General features: G+C 43.0%; 1 long non-coding RNA gene across 1 annotated transcript; it reads right to left on the bottom strand.

Annotated features, from left to right (window-relative positions):
* Nucleotides 1-920: 920 nt before the first annotated feature.
* LOC308124953 lies at nt 921-18,185 on the bottom strand. The gene is made up of 3 exons (XR_013936350.1): nt 17,955-18,185; nt 15,123-15,208; nt 921-3,127 (listed from the first exon to the last, which is right to left on the bottom strand). It is a non-coding gene; the product is annotated as an uncharacterized lncRNA (long non-coding RNA).
* Between the last annotated feature and the right edge of the window lie 4,935 nt (nt 18,186-23,120).

Below are 23,120 nucleotides of genomic sequence, written 5' to 3'. Positions count from 1 at the left end.
TCCGGCACATCAGGGGTAAACCTGTGACTCTCCTTCCTCTTCCTGATTCTTCCCCGTCTGTTATTGGTTGCGAGCAGCTGCGCGGAGGCTCATTGGGCGCCGTGACGGACAGAAACAGTGATGCGACCGACACGAGGCTGCTGTTATAGTACGAGTGTTTAAGTGTTATTGTGAGGAACGGGTGAGAGCGTGCTCCCGCTCCCGCTCCCTCCAGCAGGTGACGTGAAATGCTCTGCAGGCTTTCGGTGGGACCGAGCGAGGGGACGGAGCTGAATTTGTCCCGCCGGGCAGCATATGGGTGCACTCGTCGCTCTATGCAAATGGCCGAGACACAGACACATGTTCACAAATGCAGACAAACTAACCCCCTCCTCCCCTTCACCACCATCACCACCACCATCACCCTCCAGTCCCTTATTAATGCCCCCCCGACCCAACAACACCAGACGCCCCCCTCCTCAAATAATAACCCCTCCACTTACACCCCCAACATCATCCTCCCCTCCTCGGCGACCCCCCCCCCCCCCCCCCCCCCCCCCACACCCCCAGTCTAGACCCCGTAACCCTCTCTTTTCCTCTCACTCTCAAACCAGACACCCCAAAACCCTCCTCCCCCTCCTCGCCCCTCCCTCCTCCTCCCCTCTCCTCCTCCTCTCAGCTCCCACGACCAGGCAGACAGACCCTATGATTCGCGTGACCGCCATTTTGCTGCCCACAGTAGACCTAACTGTACAGCACAGCAGCTGCCTTGATGGGCAAATGCAAATACGAGTGTTGCATTGTTGCTCGCCTGTTCTGATCGCATGAATTAACGTCCGCCAGCCCATCCGCCTCCTACACCCTCCTTCCTCACCCCCCCCCCTCTAAAGAAAACTTGCTCCATAAAATGTGACGAGAAAAACGACGCAGAAACGTGGCGTAATAATTATACAGTGCTTTAATCCAACGCTATGGCTGTTATTATAGTGATCAGACAGGGGCAGCATCCCCCCTTGTTTGGTGAAAGGTGCTTTTCCAAAGTCTGAAACAGATGCGAATCAGTGGGGTCGTCCCTTGTTTTCTTCGGAAAATAGCGTTGATACTTCAAAGCTACAATCCGCGTGCCTTCATGCAGCAATTTTCGTGCTGCCGCCTATTTCTATGTTTCATGTGCAGCTCTTTTCCAGCAAAATCAGTCACCCAACAATTTGTTCAGCGCCATGGTAACCAGACACCCATGTGCATGAAAATGAGACTATTATGGTCTGCCCGTCTGGAGTTTGTTGGGCCCATGGATCCCTTCTTAATTAGAGTCTACGTGCATGTCTGAGCTCCTCTGTTTGCTTTAATGCTTTCTTCTGTGCATTATGTATGTCTGCGTGTAAAAAAAAAACCCCAAAAAACTGTGAGTGTGCATGCGTGACGGAGCGCTATCTGATTAAACAAAGCCTCGGCTTAATCTTTTGTACAGTGTCTCACATTTGCATGCGGGAGAATCACATGCAAACACGAGAGCACCATATGGTGCAGTACGTCCAGACACTTGATCTCACACACACCCAACACCTATCACACACATCGCAGGGCGTGAATGCTTGCTATGAAATAAAGAATTCAAAAAGGCTCACAACAACAAACGCTTTTTAAAGCATCGCTTTGCTCACACTCCTGCCCGCCCGCTTTTCTTTTTTTACCGCCTTCACACAGGATCAATTATCTGCGCACGGCAACGATGCGATGGTTGGAGGTTATGCAAATGCAATTAGCCCAGATTTACATTCGACAGCTAACGGACGCACAGATGGCAGGCAAGGGAGATGCACTCGCCATCTTTGGCAGAGGGAAAGACTGGCGGCCATTTTGTCTGAAGCTGTGCCCATCTGGATGGAAACAACCACGCTGCATTACTGTGACGACGACAGCACTTTGGGAGCTGCTGCCGCTCGCACTCAAACACTCCTCAAGGCCGAGCATGCACGCCCGTTCACACACACTCTGATGTAGATCCTAATAACACCGACAGCGCAGCAGTCGTAAATGTTCAGATTTGAGGGGCTTCTTTTTTTTCTTTTTTTTTTTACACTTGAAGAAATGCCTTTCATAGCGGTGCTCATCATCCTGAATTATTCTCAGAGGATGCCAAGTTACACACACACGCACGCACGCATGCACGCACACACACTATTTTAGGCAGCATGTGAGGTAATAAGAGCTGTTCACCGAGTGGAAAATGTGGAGTGTTAAAGGGAGATACTTGCCATTTTCTACAAGGTCTCTCTCTGTGATCTCCAGGTCTCTTTGCAGTTCAGTAAAAAAGAAAAAAAAGAAGAAAAAAAAAGAAGAAGCAAAAAACAAAAAAACTGTGAAATAGAATATTAGGCGATGCTTGTACTTGGTGTGTCAGTATTTCTGGTTTGAACAGACACGTGTCGGCTGCGGCTCACCATAGAAACAGTGAAGCCAAGAGAGGAATAGAAAATAGAGATCGTACTGTCTCTTTGTCAAATATAAAAACTAGTTGGGGAATAAACAACAGGCAAGTCGAGGAAGGAGACGGAGTCAAAAGCAGAACTCCCAAACTGTTTTTTAAACAGCCAGAGGCAGAAGGTGGTGTTGGACCAGGTTGTGTGTCAATCTTATCATGGAAAAAAAAAAAGAAAAAAAAATCAAGAGAAAAGAAGATCCCTCTTGGCAGTCTTTCAACACTCTGGGTATTATTTGGGGAGAAATCCCCTTCAGCGGAACCACACACACAGCCAGTGGAGATCAGGACTGAGGTCCAGTCTGAGAAGCCACGCAGGGCCTGTCTTTTGGAGGTCTGCGGGCCCCGAGGCCTCACACTTAAAACACAGGAAACCCCACTCAGAGCTGCGGAGCTTCTGTGTTTCATATTGATTTCTCCTGCATGCCGGTAGCTCCAGAGGTGATTCTAGCCTTTGGGGGCCTTTTCCATCCTTCCCGGCCCACTCACTAGCTCCCCGCTCGGGCTTCGCTGGCTCTGCTGGACCCCTGGATGGAGGTAGGAGCCACAGGAGGAGAAGGAGGAAGACGAGAGCCCGTGGCAATGATGATGAGCTGCGCCGGGTCTCGGAGTTCAGTCATCTACCAGCCTTTATCCAGCCTTCCAACCACCCACCCTTGTTTCCATCTGAAAAAAAGGAAAATAGAGTGTTTTTCAAAATCTCACCTTTGGCATTCAGCATCCCTCTGCTTCATGCAAATGCAAATGTAAACACTAACACTTTGATTAAAAATATGTGGGAAGAAAACGCCAACTTGCTCTTTTGTAACCTGCCCCAAGGCACTCAGTGCTGTACAGAAACAAATAAAAATGCTCAACATACTGCATGAAACACCAGCGCGTCCATTTTCTGCTCAGATTTTAAACATGGTCTCGGAAATACAAACGTTAAAGGTTAAAATCATTAGACTTCACATTTATTGTTTGAAACTTGGAAATACAATCATTTACTAGAGGTAGTATTTTCATGTGGACTTTTCCACTTTCCATTCCTCCATGTGGAGACAAACATCTTTACTTTCTCCTCTTTTAGTTCATGAAACTGCCTCTTTCCTTGTTTGTTACGTCGATGAGGATCATTCAGAGTTACATTGAAAAGATCAGAGCAGCTGAAACAGTTATAAAAATGATCAACAAACATCAGAAATGGTTGAATTCTACGACTTCCTTTTTCTGTCCAGTTGGTTTGTTTCCTACCTTGATAACAATAAAAGTTTTTTTTTTTTACTTTTACAATACATGTAAGTTTTAACTTCAGTAAAGAAGTATTGCTGGTCATTTTACTTCCAACTTCAGTGAAAAATGGTAGTACTTCTGGCACCTCTGTCCGTTATTGCATGTTAAAGTATTCTAAAGCATCCTGTTATCATGCTAATACAATGCAGTCCTTTATGTGCACTTCTTTGTTCTTTTCCATAAGAAAAATGAATTGCTGGGGCCTCCTTCAACAATCAATGCACCCACTGGCCTCAATTTCTGTCAAACACAGCGACAAAGACATATTCAGCTCTGTGTGCTCTGCTGGAAAATTAAGAAGACACGGAAAGTAACGGGTTAAAACTGGTTACGGGATGGTTAGTTCGATAATTTGGAGTTCGCTCTCACGTGCATGTTTTCATCAAATAATAGCGGGAGTGTGTAAGATGGGGGCAGTGACGTGGGGTGAGATTGGGTGAGCCGGAGGAAGATTCAGACACAATGGTCCTATTGAGAAGGCTCAGACATGGGTGTTAACTCGCCATTCCTTCACACACAATAGGGCCCCCCACTAGAGCCAGCGTAGGGGACAATGTTGGTTCAGGGCAGCCCTCTACCCGGGGAGAAAGAAAAGGCTTGCATTATCAAGATGGGAGGAGAAGGGGGGGTGGGAGGAGGACATAGAGGGTTATTTTGAGTATGAGGAGGGAGGTGGAGGAGGAGGAGGAGCCGTGTGACCCATGGCTTTGGACTTGGGGAACAAAACGCAAGATGCAGATTCAGAGATTATTCTGGAGCCCTATGACTTTAAAAGATAATCCATGCGTAAACACGTTCAGCAACACATTAGGATTTTTCAAATGAATCCATTTATAATAAGACAAGACAGTCTTCTTCAATCATTTTCCTTTCACCGCCCAAAAACTTGCAACTCAGGTTGGTTGGTTGGATGTATCAGTGGGAGTGATGAGACTGAAAACAGGCCGACGGTGGACTTTATACTAACTTTGTAACTTGGTGCAAGCAGAACTTTTTGCAGCTCAGTGAGACAAAGGCCGAGGAGTTTGAGGTGGACGTGACGAGGAACAGGGTGTCTGTGTCCCCGTCTCCATCCAGGACCAGTGTGGAGGACTGGTATATGGAGGGTATACAGAGACGATAAACTAGACTGGGCTAAGAACTCTGAAGCCTTCTAAGGAGAGCCAAAGCCGTCTTTATATTTCTCAGGTCTTTCAATGTCTGTCGCACCTCATGAAGGAGTTCTGTGAGTCAGTAGCGAGCGTGATCCTCTTTGCATGCTGGGAAAGCAGGCTGAGGGTGACTCACACCAACAGTCTCAACAAACTCATCAGAAAGGCCAGTGAGGTGGGGGAGGTGGAGATGGACAAGATCTGGTCCAAACTGAGGTCCATCCTGAACAATGTCTCTCACCACTCCGTGATGTTTTGATCAGCAGCAGGAGCAGCTTCATTCCACCACCACAGAGAAATCCCTCCATCCTGTAGCAAAAAGACTCCACCTCGTAGATGGTGTTGCTTGTGTTTCTCTGTTCATTTCATTCTTCTATGCTGATACCAGTTAACGCTTTGCCCTGTACATATCGATATCTATTGTTACTCATTTCACTTTATTCTGTCATATTGATATTTGAACTTTTATGCTATTTATTCTGCTCTGCTGCAAGAATTTCCCTCTGGAATTAATAAAGTATTTCTACTCTATTCTATTCGATTAGTGACTCTTAATGTCCCGAGACTGGAGACCTGTTCAGGGTGTCACCTGCCTTCGCCCAGTTTTTGTCCAACCCTCTGTTTGACAAAGTGGTTGAGAAAATTGATTGACTCTGAATCTCATCCAGTGACAGTTAAACAGGCTGTTTTGTTCACTAATACATAAAAAAAAAATACAAATCGATAAACAAATACATACATCCAAAGATGATCAATACTGGTACATGGGTGTGAAAACATTCCTCTGCTGCAGGGCATCTGGAACTACTCTGACAGTGTCTTCTTATGCTGATAAAGTCTTGGGTTGTTGAGAAGTAACACCAGGAGCTTATAGAAATACCTCAGATGTCTCTATTTTGTCAAGTGTACTTTTGTCATCATATTAAAATTTTCACTGGGTTGCAGCAACTCATGACCGTGTCTGGAGGAACGAACTGTGAGGAAAAGATTCCAATTAGCAGGAATCTTCTCACACTGAACGGGTACATTGTGCATCTCGCACGAATGCTAGAAGAATTTCAAAAGAACTGCGTCTGTTTGCTTGGATTTGTCGTGAATGTCGCACATGATTTGTACAATAGTTACCCAACACCGTTCGACACTCGCTTGAGATACTCATTCTACATTGGACGACACTTGTAAGACATTCTCACGACACTCGCTCAACATCCGCACTATAATTCACCACAATGGACGCACAAATGTCACGGGACAAATGAAATCGTGGTTTTCGTCCAGCAATCAGTTTCTCATCAGACAATCAAACAAACCATCAATTCCCTCTGTAATGGATCAAAGGAGACGTCTTGTGATTCAGACTGCGTCTTCTAAATCAGGTGAAGCAGCTTTAAACTCTGTCGGGAAAATAAGTGCAGAAAATAGAGAAATCTTTTCTAACAATTTATATTCTCTTGTTGCTCTATAAAAGTCTGGACTTTACATTTGAGCTCACAGTGTTTATATTCGATATTTGGTTTTATTGGGTAATTAATTGAGAGAAAAACTCACTAAGTTCACCAATTAGGTTTTATTGAAGAATATCTGCTTTTACTCACCCAGAGCTGCACTAACAGGCTTCATTCAGGACATTAAATAGCTTTACATAATACTCTCATGAAACCTGAGTACCTCGAGCAGCACTGACCTCAGTACACCGATGATGTCTCTGCAGATGCAGGAACATTGCATTGTGCGTCGATTATTGTTCCAATTATTCTATTCTTTTCCACCTGTTTCCAACAGATCTTTGTTGTTTCACTTCTATTCAATTATTATTATTGTACCAGAATATTCTGTTGCTTCAACACGTATTTGCTCCGTGAATCAAAATGTTTCATCTCAACAACAAAGAGGCAGAAATGTAAAATTTGGAGATTTTTAATGTTTGATATATCTAAAAAATATAACCGACCACTTTATCAATTTATGAAGTGATCTGGAATGTGATCCAACAATAACTAACACACCTTAGAGTCTAATTTGACCGTAAATGTCAGACTGCCTAAAAATGAAAAAATACAGTACGGTACTATGAGATGGTGACAGCAGCTTGCTCTAATTACAATTACAATAAAACTTCACTGTATTTTTATAGCATTTTGTTAACAGTGTACATACTTCCGGTGCCCCAATTGTGATCTGAACCAGTAACCTTTTGTTTTCACCATTAATTTCTTGTCTGTATCTTTGAACTACGCACTCATGCTGTACAGTTCATAATTAACTGTTGTCATATTTGCTCTGTAACTCAGTACAGCTATTTCTTAAAGCTGAAGTCGTCTTTTTCTGGCTGTTCTATTCTGTCATGGCGAGCGGGCCTTGGGCCGCGTATTTCTCATCTCGATAACCCCGACACGGTTTCCGATATCTTGAAAATGTCAAAACTACCAGAAAGCAGAGAAATAGAGTGCTGTGCATGTGCTAGTCTTTGAAGTGACCGACTGGCGTTATGCAGCACAGATAAGATGCCTTGTTTTGTGTGTGAGCTGCTTCTGGTCGATTTAGGGTCAACATTTGCGACAAAAAGCCACCTAGCATCACTTAGCATGAACGTAGCATCAACATTGTGCCACGGAACATCTTTTTTTCTTCGCACTGTTAAAGGAAATTGAATTTACTGTCAGATCACCAATCGGAATGGGCCAAGTGAAAGATCTGCGGCCTGGTTAACTGTATTGACTGCTGTTTATCTTACAAAATCTCCAATCTGCTGAAACACCAAATTGGATGTCGACTTGTGCTTGTTTTGGGGAAGTGCCGAGCCAGCGTGTGAGTTTGACGTCCAACACGTGCATGCGATGAGGAATCTGTGAGCTTCATCTGCAGACTTTAATGGGATCGTGTTTGCAGCAAAGAGCAGGAATCCCATCCTCCAATGGCTTTGACATTTTTTTGAAACATCTTTTAGCATTCCTCCAAAGACCATATAACAAGCATTTGCCTGTTCGCAGTTGCTTGTTATATACTTGGCAGTTGTAAAGGAACGCTGTTCTGGGAGTCAGTTTGACAGCGTTAACAAGCCGTTGGTAATGTAAGAGTATGTGCTTTTATTCCACCCTGCTTTACCAGACAGGTACGAATCTGCTCTGGAGAAACAAAAGGGGAGGTTTCTGTTTAGAATGTATAAAGGAAGCTATCAGTTCGCCTGCATTTGAGGCCACGCCGCGGTATAGGTGGCGAGAGGAGGGGGTAGCAGGAAAATGTTTATGGAGATCCTGTGTCTCTCTGGGAGCCTAATAGAATCCTGTGGCTGGACTGAGAGCTCATTGTGCCAGTGTAAAGGATTACACTGGTAAACTGGTAAAACAGGGGGAAAGAGCCCAAACACTCTCTACCTCCTACAGAGAGGCAACGAACCAGCGAACAATGAGCGAGGGGAGAGTACACCGCAAGCCGACTCATTTCATCAACACAAAGTATTGGAGGAAGTGTGACTGGAGCAAGATGGAGAAAATAGATTAGGGATTTCATATACATGCATGTGCATGGGTGGAAAGAAGAAGAGGGAAGGGGGAGAGGGGGGGAAAAAAAAGGAAGAAAAGCCTGCAAATGGAGCGAGGGTTGAAAAATAAGGGGAGCAGAGGAGGCTGCATGGGCGACAGTTTCAGTATTACAGAGTAATGTGGGCAAATGATGTCTGTCTTGCTTGTCTGTCTGCATCCTGAGTGACAGTTTACAATCTCTGAGGCAGCAGGCAGGCCCAGCAGGTCGGCTGTGTGGCTCCATCCAATCCCCCATTTCACCCCCCCCCCCCCCCCCCCACACACACACACACACACACCAACCCCCCCCTCCCCCCCTCTCTCTCGTCACCATAATTAATAAGTATTTTGGAATACTTCTCCTCTGACTAGTATTTAACTAAACTCCACACTGTGTAATCTCTTGATTACTTTTAAAATCAAGAGTGGCACAATTTGAATTAATATTCAGTCCTTTTGATCTGCATGTTTGGAGCCAAAAACTATTTTTTAAAAACATCTTGATGCTTACTTTTGTTTACAAAAGTGTAACTTTCAGTTGTTTATCCTTTCTTTTGCGTTTTTTATTAGAGAAATGTGTGCATTGAGTCAATACCTTTTTACATTTTCATTTATTGACAGGATCGTGGTTTAAATTTTGCAGATTTATATATATTTTTGGATTGAATTGAGTAAAACAAAATATTTATAGGTTTGGTAAAGACTACTTTTTCACCTTTACTTTTAATTGAGTACTATCTGAAGTGCTAACATTGTCATTAAGTACTATTTTTGGGTACTTAAATTTTTTTTTAATCTGATTTTACTCCATACTAAAATACATTTTACACCATTGAATCTACTTCACCACTTTTTTAAACCAGAAGTAACTGCAGAATACGTAAGAAATTTGTATTAGTATTCACACTTTTTGACCTGCTTCTTTGTCGCCGATGAGATTATTATTATTTAACAAATCTCCTTATTTGTTACAATAGAAGTACTTGAGTAGAAATCTGAAAACTAGACACACTACTCCAAACAGCAAGCAGTGTTCTACTCCTACTAGAGGACTATTTACACCATTGAATCTACTTAACTATTTGTACAATCATTGTGCATTTCTAAATACTCTCATTGCTGTAATGGCGTAGTATTTTAAAAATATATGTACTTTTAAGATTACACATTGAAAGTAGGAAATCACTACTGAGTTTGGCCACAATTTGAATCCAAATGAGAATTTCTGCTTTCTATCTGTATTTGTTGAAAGCACAGCGTAACTTTGAATTCAATTAATCATAAAAAATTTTAAAATGAGCAAATCTTTACTACTTTTTAGCAACAATACTGTAGTGTAACTGTAGGTATAAATGAGTACACATTTTCAGTACTCTTTTTTTTTTTTAGCTCTGCAAATACTCACAATACAGTAAAGAAATAGGTTCTTGAGTATTGTTTTTATAGAACATGGAAACTACTTTTATAATATTATGTAACTACTAATATGTCTGAATTAATCTTATAATTTTTTTGTCTTTAAACACAGGAAAGTCCTGCTATGGGTTATTGATTAACAGTAGAGGATTTTATTTAATTTGCATTACTGTTTGCTCTCTCAAGGTAACTGTAGCAGTAACTGAGTACAAATCGTCAGTATTCATTCAGACACACTAGTGATTTTCACCAGGGCTTCGGATATCTCCCTGTTAACTCCAACAATGGACTCTTATTCGACACAAAGTACGAGGTATCCCTGTGAGTTTCCATCGCCAATGTAAGACATGATTACTATTTTTAGCAAAATGTCTGCGGGCTCAGATATTCTCCACTTTCTTGCACCGTTTTTTTGACCCACTGAAGGTACACTGCGTCTGCGGGTGTCAGAGGTGCTTGATGAGCACGGTGACCCTCGTATATTTCCCACAGATTTGGCGGACAGAGCCAAAGCAAAGCGTTACTCTCCTCTCATTTTGTAGTTTGAATGGAAACCACGCTGGGCCTAATGCATCATCTGCATTCTGCGAGCTGCCACGCTGAAAGACTCCTCTCTCCTCCTCTCTCCTCCTTCGCTCTCTTCATCTCTGTTCCTTCAAAGGCTGCCGAGGGTGTATTCAAACAGCAGGATACACACTCAGCTAACAAACCTCATTAAGGGCCCATACACACTTTCTCAATGCTAACACTAGCTGTCACACATCCTCACTCAGTGCACACACTGGTGGCCACACTGACCGCAACAAAGCATCTTTACAGAGCTAATTAGAAGGGTTCCCCTCTCTATTTGAAACTCATCTGAATAGGAGGGAACATGATAATGAGGAGGCGAGATAGAGAAGGAGGGACGGTGTGACTGTGCGACTGAGCCAGTGCTGGCGGTGTGTGTGTGTGTGTGTGTGTGTGTGTGTGTGTGTGTGTGTGTGTGTGTGTGTGTGTGTGTGTGTGTGTGTGTGTGTGTGTGTGTGTGTGTGTGTGTGTGTGTGTGTGTGTGTGTGTGTGTGTGTGTGTGTGTGTGTGTGTGTGTGTGTGAGAAGAGGATGCTCACTAATGTATTCGCAGAGATGGCGGGCATGTTTTTTTTTTTCCACAGTGTGGAATTAAAGCAAGGAGCCTGAGCTGGCAGGGGGAACTGAATTAGTGTGACACCGCTCTGTGAAGCCCTGATGCAGCGACAGAGGCGAGCGGGGAGGGAAGTGAGTGCTGCACCATTTTGATTGGTGTGCCAGTATGGAGAGCCAGATAAAGGGGAAGGGATGGGTGGGACCCCGACTTCATGGTGAAGGCGGTAAAAGAGCAGCTGCTGACATGGATGGCGTTTTTATGGAGCGTCTCAACTCGCCGGCCAACATGAAGATTAAACTAAGGAGGGAAGACAGGGAACAATGAGGTGCAGTAAAGTGTCAGACTTGAAGCAAATAAAAACACTTCCTTATTTCGCTTTTTAATTTCAGCTCATTAAAAAGCTTTACAGAAATGATGCAAATGCTACGAAACACTGCCGCTCTTTATCAGCGCCACACATTCTATACTTTTATAATAATGGACGGTCACACTGAGAGTTCAGCTCCTTAACCTCCGACAGACAACTCACCAGAATATGTGAAAATTCAAATTTTAGCCATAGACCATAGTTGAGGGTCATTTCCATACTTCAAAAGTTCAAATTCAGTATCAGGAAACACCATTAAATGAGACATATGCAATAAAATACCAATATAAAACTGATCAAAACACACATATTTCATCATCTCTAGTAAAAAAATAATAATAGTAAAATAATCCCTCAAATGCATTATTGAGTTATACTGTCCTTCAATAAAATGTGTTATTTACAGAAAATACAATTGACAGGACCGAAATTCTAAAAACAGTTTTTTTTGTAAACAGTACAAATGTTCAAGCTCAGTTTTTTCATATTTTTCTTCACAGTCTCAAGATAAATGCATTAATTAGACACACTAACCGGGATTAAATGCTTTGCTAAAGTAAAGGGGTCAAACACTGTGATGCCAACACTATTCATAAAAAAGTAACACATATGGGAGTATGAGTAAATAGCTATTTAGTATTTCTTTAAACAGAATATTGTTTAGAAGAAAAAAACAAGTCACTGAAAATAGTTTAGGTTTTTCATGTTCAAGACTATTTCAAGATTTACTTCTTTAAAAATCTTTCAGAACATTTTAAAGAATGTGTGTTAATGCGTTTGAGTGTGTGTGTGTGTGTGTGTGTGTGTGTGTGTGTGTGTGTGTGTGTGTGTGTGTGTGTGTGTGTGTGTGTGTGTGTGTGTGTGTGTGTGTGTGTGTGTGTGTGTGTGTGGCACAGACAATGCCAAGTTGACAGTTGGAGTCTCAGATCAAGCACAAGGCCAAGTTTGTCTCCACAGAGAAACACCATACTTGTAAATCATTGCACGGTTTCTCCAAACTATAATCGATACACCCTAAACAGTCAGGAATAATGTGCATAAATAATATTTCAAAACTACATTAAATAAATGATTATAATCCTAAAATGTATGAAGAATGAGGAGCATTTCAAAGTGCACTAAAAGAGAGAGAGAGAGAGAATCATACTTCAGGCTGTTTTAGGTCCTGAGCAGAATCTTAAGTTCAAGTTGAAGTTATGACCTGATTGTTGTCTCGTCTAGCCCGGCCGCAAAGCATTCTGGGAGAATAGCAGGTGTCCCCCATGTCACAGAGCCTCCCAGACAGCTTGTTAATTTGCACAACTTTTACACGCCATCTCTGCCTCTGAGTGTGTGTGTGTGTGTGTGTGTGTGTGTGTGTGTGTGTGTGTGTGTGTGTGTGTGTGTGTGTGTGTGTGTGTGTGTGTGTATTAGCGATGGGACTTGACCCTAGTGAGCTGCCGCACTGTTTCGCGTCTTGCTGGGCGTGGGAAAAAGACGGGACCCCTTTTCACAGCTGCCTGGCCGAGGCCTGGGACTGCTGGGGGCCCCTGTACCCCCACCACACACTCACACTCACTCACCCACATACACACCCCGTTCCCTCCTTGTCTAACCCCCCCGCCACCACCACCACCAACACCCCCACCTCTCCTTCGCCTCCTTCTATCCCATTCAGACTCCAGCCTAGTGGCTTTCAAAAGCAGGACCCCCTTCTCATCCCTTCATAAATACGTCTCATTATTCAAGCCCTAGTTTGCATAGGGATCCCAAAGAGATCTGCACTCTGCTCGTGAGGCCTGAAACCCCTCAGCCTTTTCGGACCGCACAAGTGCAAATTTCGACTTAGTAATCTCCCTGTGTTAATATTTGTTTTTGAACGATCCGTGCACGCTTTTCAGAGCTGCGTCAACACCAGTGTAGCCGGAAAAAAAATGTAGCCGCACGCAAATTTCAGAGCTAAAAAAAAAAAAAAAAAATGTAAAAAAAGGAAAAGAAGAATTCTCCAAACTGAGGCAGAAAATCTGGAGAAACTAAAAGCCGGTGAAAAGAACGTTTAGCATGACTATTAACAAGTGCTTTGCTTGTCTGTATTCCATCTGCCACTGGCTATTGTACTGTACCTTACACACACACACACACACACACACACACACACACACACACACACACACACACACACACACACACACACACACACACACACACACACACACACACACACTTCAAACCCTCCACAACAGCACCCCCCACCCCCACCCCCACCCACCCCACCCCCATTCGCTGCAATGCATTACTGCAAAGATTTATCTCCTATCAGCCTGTATAATACTGAGGTTATAATTTACATCCACTTTAGAAAACAGCAGCACAGGCCGGTCCTTGCATATGCTAATACAAAGCTTGGGAAAATCTGGGCGACTCAAAGAACTCCATACTAAATTTGAATAACTGAGCTTTCTATTGAGCCTCAAGGTTGTGGAACCATGAAGATTTGACCTTGCTAACAATATGTACTTACTGTTTAATTCCTGATTCCCAGCTATTTAAGGGCAAACTGGAGGGAAAAGTGTGACAACCTGAAAAACAGGAATTCTCCTGTAGCTGAAATTCCTACCAGCAACGTCATCTTAAGGTTTTTAAAAAATAAAGAATAAATACCTTGTTTAGTTTTATGGTTAAACATAAAAATTCTGTGACATAAATAATCTTATAATTGATTTAAATGGACAATCTTTTATTTGTGCCAGCGTAGCTGAATTATGCATGCAGAAATCAACACTTTGGCAATCAGGAGACTTTGCACGAGGAGGAGGAGGAGGTCGGCTTCGTGAAGGTATTAGGGGCAAAAAGGACAGAGCCACCCAAATACTCTTTCCACATGAGCGGGTCCAAACGTTGGGTGAGACCCTACGCCTGTGCTCCCCTAACGGGATAAAGAACCGCAGCGAAGATTACACGGCAACCTCCCCTGCACCTACCACACACTCTACCTGACAAATAGGATCAGTGTTTAAAGGGATAAAACGCTGAATGTATGAGAATGAAAAAGAGAGTTGCGTGTGTCTGAGAGTGGGGAGGATAGAGGGGCCTGTGGAGGGGGTGTGATGTGAAAAATGTTTAAAAGAAGAAAGGAATGATTCAACATGGAGGCCCTTCTTCATGCGCTCCAATCAGGCCGTTTACACTCTGGCTGTTGCTGCGGGGGACGGTGTACTGCTGCTCCTCGCTCTATGCATATTCTCAGGAATACATGAAAGGTGTTAAAACTGACATTTACAGCGAGCGCAAATAGAAACGGCAGTAAATGTCTCTCCTAGTGTTTCTTTGTGTTTGAATGTGATGGTGAGGATTACAGCAGAGCAGCACATTTCCAAAATCAGCCTTAATGCAGAATAATAAGAGAAGAATATCTTAAAATTCAAGCTCGGTATATCCGTCTCTCACTGTCTTATTTCACACCCACACACGGCCAACCCTGGCCGCCCGCTCCACAGAATATGGACAACAATCAACCACCAGCAAGGCTCCAAACGCTGGTTGATGATGCTACACACACACACACACACACACACACACACACACACACACACACACACACACACACACACACACACACACACACACACACACACACACACACACACACACACACACACACACACACACACAAACACATACTATCTGCAAGCCTCCAGCATCCTTAAGTTTGACCTCTTAACTCCGCGGACTCTCTGCTACACCCAAAATATATGTATGTGGCACACTGCTTCTGCACTTGGCAGGAAACATCTGTGTTCGCCCTGCAATGCATTCTGAATATTCACCTGCGGGCTGATGGCAGCTCTTCATCCTGCCTGCTGGAAGTTTGTCTTCCGTCTGAGTTAATGCAAACTTCAGGGCCGACATTTTCCTTTAAAGACAAGAGAAAAGAGAATTAATGTGTGTAAACTCCCAAGCCTACCACGCGTAATTAAAAGAAACAAAACAACAACAACATTGCATTTGAGCATTAAATTAACAGCAGTGCAAACGTACATAAGACAGAAGGGGAATGAGTGCATTTGTGTCGACCTTGCAGCTAACAGCATTCTCCTGAAATTGTTATAGTTTCTACAAGAGTGCTGCTTTTTTAAGCACTTCACATTATTTTGACTCGATGCAAGGTTAAATACATTTTGTGTTTTGTAAACAGCAAATCACGCTGGATCAAGAAATGGAAGGTGTCAAAAGGAAAAAGCCACAACGAGTGTTCGCTGTGGGAAACCATACCACAAAGCAGTGGTAAACACAGTGCTTTATCTATGCAGCATTACAGTTGCTAAGCTACTAAAATATCAGATACGACATTAAAAAAACTACTTGTATGTAAAATAAACAGTTGAAATTCCCCAAACATCCCTGCGATTTGTAAAATTGAACAGATGGGTCATATGAATAGTAATCCCACACTATTTTAATCCGTGCCTTTCTTTGCATCAATTCGGGAGGTGTGTGTGTGTGTGTGTGTGTGTGTGTGTGTGTGTGTGTGTGTGTGTGTGTGTGTGTGTGTGTGTGTGTGTGTGTGTGTGTGTGTGTGTGTGTGTGTGTGTGTGTGTGTGTGTGTGTGTGTGTGTGTGTGTGCGTGCGTGCGTGTGTGTGGGGAGGGTTACAGAGGTCAAATCACATGTTCTGGCTCATGCACAAACTGTACACACTCACAAACACACGGGCTTGTTTAACGGTGCACATCAAATATTGTCAGTCATGGTCTAAATAGAGCATGCTGCGACTTCTGGGATAGTCAGTCATCTCTAAGGCTTGCTGATTCTGCTCTAAGAATAGATCAAACTCTGAGCTCATGTCCTATTTTGTTCTTATCGAGCAGGAAAAAAATATGAATCCACACGATGGAATTTGAACATATCTGCTATATCTGACTCGGATTCATCTCCCAAAGCAGGTTTAATACAGAACGGCGGTGGCCGATCTCTTCTTCTCTGTTTGATGTGTAGTAACCTGCACAAGTCTGAATGTAGGAATCAAACAGCCCACAGTAGCCAGATGATGGAAAAACACTGAAAGCAGGTGTGTGAGCACTCACTGGGCCGCCCCACTATACTTTGTGGCCTCATCTTGCACCGAGTGATGTACATGTGCATGCAATTATACATCACACTCATAATGTCAAGTTAATTACAGCCAGGGGACATCACTCAGACTTCACTGCTCATAAAGGAAATACATTGAGAGTATTAGAGGAGTCAGTGAGTCTGCACGCAGCTCTGCAGGATGAATTCGGACTTGCAGGATTATTGGCTCAAATGAAGCCTGTGCAAACTTCTAGGCCGAGCAGAAATTGCCATAACTAACATGTGAGATCTCATAATGCGATATGATGCTGCTGCTGCTGCTGCCAGCACCGTCACGTGAGTCCCGGGTCGGCCAATCACAGGAGCGGGTTAACTATTTCTGTCTCTCCTCCTGAGATATTGCCGTTACAACACCCACACAGTTGTGACAACTACACGCCAGCATGCAGAGTGGCATCCCCTCCTCTTTTTGCATGTTTTTTTATTTGTTTTGTAGTGTAAAGTTGAATGAAATAGCGGCCATCGTCATCAGGCCGCGGCGTCATCACCGCGAGACCAGCTCCGTTTTACGCGTGCCATAAACGCCTCTCCGGCAGAGGCGGTCGAACCCGGACGACATGCACGCCGGTGCTGCCGGTGCTTCCATGTTCAGAAGATCAAGATCAGAACCACCACCCCCTCAAACCCCCTGCACCACCACCTCCACTAGCACCACCACGCTCTTCCACAGCGGCGGAGGCAGCCTCCCTCAGCATCAGGGCTTCCAGCCTCCTCCTCCTCCTCCTTCTCCTGCCCCGGCATCTTCTCCTCCTCCTCCCGGAGATTGGACCCCTCTCCTCCGAAGTGCTCGGCATCAGTTCGTACTTTCGGTTCTCTAGCTTTATGAAATTAAAACTCATACAGCTAGATAACCAAAGACACAAACTAACCCATCGTCTCTTAAAGGGGCCGCCTCTCCGATCAACAGAGATAATAATAATAAAAAAAGGATAGAAATGAAAACAGAGAGAACGAGAGAGAGAGAGCGAGAGCCTGCCTGTTGTCACACCGGGGCCCATCACACAAACACACAAAATAACAAGAAATAAAATCACGTTAATTTATGTCTTTGGATGCTTAAAGCGTTTTACGCACCCATGCTGTGCGCACACACTCACTCACACTTTGACGTGCAGCCATCACCTCAACTACAGGAGGCACCATCAAATCCAACTTTACCCCCCAATTTAAGACACTAAAGGCCAGTCAAAATGCGTGCTCTGCAAGTATGAATGTGCAGCTTGAACATGCAGATTTACCCACTTAAAAAACCCCAAAAAACAACCAAACCCAAAAAATAACCTTAGAGCTCTGCTTCTTTCTGGTAACAATGTGTCTTTGAAGCACATGCACGCAAAGCTGCCACTCAACGGCCTGTAATTGGGAGCCAGAAGTCATAGGATGAGTTTTTTTTTTTATGTATATTTTAGAATACAAAAAATACTACAGCCACTGTGACTGAGAAACACCTTATAAGCACATAAATACCAATTTCAAGTTCAAATAAGCGCGTTTCACTGTCACCATCAGAGCCAACATCCTACTTACTTGCACATCCGGCTAACTCCACTTCCACCACAGCCAATATCCTCCAATAATTTCAAAGCCAGTCGCGGATTTCCCAGTGATTCCGTCGCTTTGGTCGCTTTCCCATGAAAGGGAACATCATAAGCGAGGATAATGCTAGAAAGTGTCCCCTCCTCTTTTTTCTATCTGTCTCTGTGGACTTGTAAAAGCAACGACACGGTGTCCTCTCCCTCTCACACGGAGGCTGCGACTGACAAGTGCGGAGAGTCCACACGGCGTGCGGAGAGAGGATAAACTCCGCCTCAGAGAGAGAGAGCGAGAGAGAGAGAGAGAGAGAGAGAGAGAGAGAGAGAGAGAGAGAGAGAGAGAGAGAGAGAGAGAGGTAGAGGCGGGAATCTGAAAATTATCAACTTGAAAATGTAACGCAGGTGTGTGTCAGTCAGGTGCTCATTTCCACCCCAATTACGCTCATTAAATTCTCAGATGAGTGCGTAAATTAAAACCCAAATCAAGATATACGCGGAAGAAGAAAGGTCAGACTGCATAGTTTAGCTTCAAGAAGTTAATTACACATGTGTTAAAACTTTCCTTGATGAGTTTGAAACTCTGCTGGACTCGTTTTCTTTACGCGTTTTCTTTGATAAAAACAAAGCCAGGCGCTTCTGTTCCGAGCGCGTAAAATGGGAACACTGACGCCTTTTGATTCCCCCCACAGGATTCTGCAGGATGTTAAATGCATCAAGGGAACTAATACCCTCCTAGAGCCTTCTGTTGATTAGAGATACTATTGAAATAGTATAAGATGGTTTATTTCCATTCATTTCAAATCAGACCCACAAGCCAAATCGAAAATAAAAAATGCACAAGAACAGACGCACGGGATTTGTTTGTTTCTGCTTTTCGGCTCATTATAGGAAGAGGTAACGACATCTCTGAATTCGAAACGCACATTTCATGTAATGCTTGCATATGGGCCACATTTGACATGAATATTGAAGAAATTGGGTCAATTAGCTGCCCTACATTCAGTTGTGACCTAATTATAAGAGCAGCTTGCATTATATTCCATAATTACTACACTACTGTGACCAATGCTCTCAGATCTCAAGTCTCAGCCACAGATTGTAAATACACGGTTCGTGTTGTTTCTCGAAACGCCCGAAAAGACAGGAAATGTTGCAGTATCGTCTCCTTTTCAGGCACCGAGCAGAGGAATTTAGCTTCTGTCCTTGGTGCAGAAAAAGGCTCACGTCCAAACCAAATCCAGATAGGATTCAGGGAATGTATGCAGCCTTATCGAGGGCGATATTATGATGTGAGCGATACGTGGGCTGAGCAGATGAGATGGTGCGCACGATAACAACCGTGGCCTTTGATTGAAGAAGCCAGTGGCAGAGACAAGAACCGGATAGCCAAGTTGCAATATCTCTCCAAAGTTTGAAAGGATATTTAAAAATGTGCAGGAATCAGTGTGCATGTGTGTGTGTGTGTATGCGTGTAAACCAATAACAGGAGCGGAGAGCCTCCCCAGTCCGGGGTTTTCAAACCAAGCTTGCATCAGATAGCAGTTACATATCTGATGATTGCGCATGGGCAATCTGTTAGCGTCATGGAGGTGCAGCTCTCCTGTCACCCTGCAGCACAGGTCGGACTTTACTGCACGAATCCTCTTCTACTCTGCATCGTTTATAAACAGATGTAATCAGCAGCTGTTGTCAAGCCTGTAATTGAACTTACACCGCATCCTGCGCTCGGACTGGTTGAAGAGAAGCAGGGCAGGCCTGCGACATGTCCAGTCTACACCTGCAACATTAGCGCGACAATTCCTAATTCATTGCATGAGTTTATTGCTTCTGAGCATGCGCGGTCAAGTCATTGGCGCGCACGTGTGTTCCTGTATTTGTTAAAAATTTACAATAACGTGGGATTTTTTAATTTTCTTCCATGAAAGAAAAAGGCGTTAACAGAAATGTTCTGCACTGAAGTCAGTGGGACACTGAGGGTTTTTTTTGTTTGTTTTTTAACCGAGGTTATGGATTATTTGTGCTTTCACTGTAAAATATTCTCTCTTGTTAATCTTGTTTGTCAAAAAAAGACATTTAAACAGTTTTGGATATTATTTGTTGTTATTGGCGAGTTTTGGGTGTAAAAATATACTAAAATGATGTAAATTCCTGGAGACAAAGAGCTCCCATGCAGTCAACTTTATCCAGAGACGATTAGAAACGCTCATATTATTGTCATTGGGTTTTGGGGCACTTAGGCTATTCTAATTATTTTATTCAAGTATACTTTATGTACTTGGTACTTTTAAAACCACAGGAAACTACTGGGTCAGTTTGAATTAATATGCAAACATTTTCATCTGCATTTGTAAATTAAAACAGTTCATCCTTGCTTTATATTTACTTTTGTTTACAGTAGTGTAACTTAAATTTCAATTAAATTAAACTGCACTTTGAACATATATATTTTATAAGTGGAGGCAAACACCTGCACAAATACAGAAATGCAAACCTGGAACTCACTAACACTCTAAGTAGATTTTGAGTACATAAACATTTTACTCGAGTCTTTTTTAACATAAGTTCTTGTATTTGATTATAACTTAAATAATATAAGCCTACTTGTACTCGAGTTCACATTTCCAGTACATTATTTCCATCTGTACTAACTTATCACCGGTCAAGCTCGTTCCCATTCATGTTTCAGTGTTAGAAGTAACTATAACAAATATTCACTTAACTGTAATTAAGCTGCATTTTTGTGTACTTTTTTTCTTGTATTATGAAACTTTACAGTCACTTCATTTTGGTTGCTAGTGGCACTGCAATTACCTGTGATTAAAAAAGAATTACTTCTTTGAATAGCTGTTGAGAAAAGTACATTTACGTGAGTATTTTTTAGCAACAATACATCTTATTTAGTACAATCTAGGCAGCGAAGCAGTAGTTACGCTCAAGTACAAATTTGGGGGACCGTTTAGACCTCTAAGTGGACTGGAGAGTTGACAAATGTGTTAAACTGTGTGTGTGTGTGTGTGTGTGTGTGTGTGTGTGTGTGTGTGTGTGTGTGTGTGTGTGTGTGTGTGTGTGTCCGTCCTCGGTTGGATTTTCCCACAAATAAGTGACAGAGGGAAAAAAAAAATCCCCCACTTCTCTATACCCGCTGCCCCCCATTTCTCCCCCCCCCCTCAAAAAAAAAAAAGAAAAAGAAAGAAGAAGAAGAAGAGAGAGAAAGAAGTCAACATCAAGTTCAACAACGTGCCGGAGAGAACATTTACATGACAATGAGGTCTGGATCCTCGGGTCCCTCCACCTCCAGCCGCTCTACAGAGTCTGGCGTCAGCCCTGCTACACTTTCCCAGGCTCACAACAATATCTCTGCTGAACTCTGCACTGCAGCGCTGCCTGGGGCCTCCTCCTCCTCCTCCTCCTCCTCCTCCACCTCCTGCTCCTCCTCCTCCTCCTCCTCCTGCTCCTCCACCTCCTTTTCCTGCTGCACATTCCTTATTCTTCTCCACCTCCTCCTGCGCCTCCACCTCCTCCTGCTGCTCCTGCTGCACCCTGCTCCTCCTCCTCCTCCTGCTCCTGCTCCTGGTCCTCCCCCTGCTCCTCCACCTCCTCATCCTGCTGCTCCTGCTGCACCCTGCTCCGCCTCCTCCCCCCCCCCCTCCTCCTCCTCCTTCGGCTCCTGCTGCACCATCCACCTCCTCCTTCTTATCCTCCTGCTCCTACAGCGCCTTCATCTGCCTCCTCCTTGTCCTGCGCCCTGCCTCTACTGCACCCTCCTCCTTCTCCTCCTGCTCCTGCTGCACCCTCCTCCTCCTGCTCCAACTGGTGCATCATCCACCTCCGCCTCCTGGCCCCCCTGCTCCTGCTCCTGCTCTTCTAGGCTGTTTTTCACTCCCCACATAACAGTGAAGCCCCATTAATTATTCCAGAGTTTGCATAAACTCTGGAAGCTTGACAGCCAGTTAAAGCTCAGTGAATAAACGGGGTTAAAGATTTATCAGTACTATGACCGAGTACTATGTCTTCACTTCCTGATTGTACCCTGACTGTTTTTTTTTATCCTTTCCAGACATTGAACCAGAGGTGCAACCACTGTCATATTGCTTTAACTGTACTCAATTAGAAGGAAAACCTGGGTTGGAAAAAGTACTTCAATACACTGCTATACTTTCCCCGGAAACTACATGATTATTCATTTTCAACCCCATTTAATTGTCAAGAGTGTCAATCAATTCAAGTTACTTTTATAAAAAGTATCATTCAGCGGTTCCACAATAAACGCTAAAGTAAATTAAAATCATTTGTAAACGAATGAAGACAAATTATGGCACTAAAAATACTAACTAAAACAATAAACATATTGGGTGTAAGCACGTATGTCACAATCTTTTTATGTTCAAACTGTACTTTAAAAAGTAAACTATCTGCTGTAAACTGCACTTAATTGTGAGTAAAGTTAAACATCCTGAAATAAATATTTATAAAAAAAATACAACTTCTTTATAAAACTGTCAGTACTCAGAATGTGTTCCGTGTTTGAACGGTAATAAAGGTGCAGAAGCGGACAGAGTACTAATGCTGTATACTTGAGTACAATCACAGTTACACTACATATTAGTTAAGGTAACTGTACTGTTTGGAGTTAGTTTAAAATACTCAAGAACAAGGTAGTTTTCCCAAAATCAAGTCATAGTATTTTCCAATCATATTAAACACATTGGTAATCATTCAATTCACTTTACCTGTATAGAATATCTACATTAAAAGTACAAACAATAAAGTAAATACAACTTACACTTTAAACAAATATAAATGAAGTTTGAAGATTAACTCAGATTGTGGATGTATTGGGATTTTAAAGTTGAGAAGTACATTGGTGTAATTTGTACTTAACTTGAAAGAAACTCATGAAAGTACAGGTAACACAACCAGCTTATACCACTTAATTACAGTAATCAGTACTTTTTGTAATACCTTCCACACCAACCATTCTATCTTATTACTCTGTTTTCATCACAATTTGAACTTTTCTTTTTTTTTTTAATTGTTTAAAAGTCCTTCATTAAAACCTCCACAACAGTTTTATTGAATTAAAAAAACACAAACTTTCAATATAAAAAAAACAGAAATTTGCTTCACTAATATACCACTAAACCCACAACACACACACACA

Source organism: Lipophrys pholis, assembly GCF_963383615.2.
Source record: "Lipophrys pholis genome assembly, chromosome: 1".
NCBI lineage: Eukaryota > Metazoa > Chordata > Actinopteri > Blenniiformes > Blenniidae > Lipophrys > Lipophrys pholis.
The sequence above is the reverse complement of the archived record's forward strand: the minus strand, read 5'-3'. Positions and strand labels throughout refer to the sequence as shown.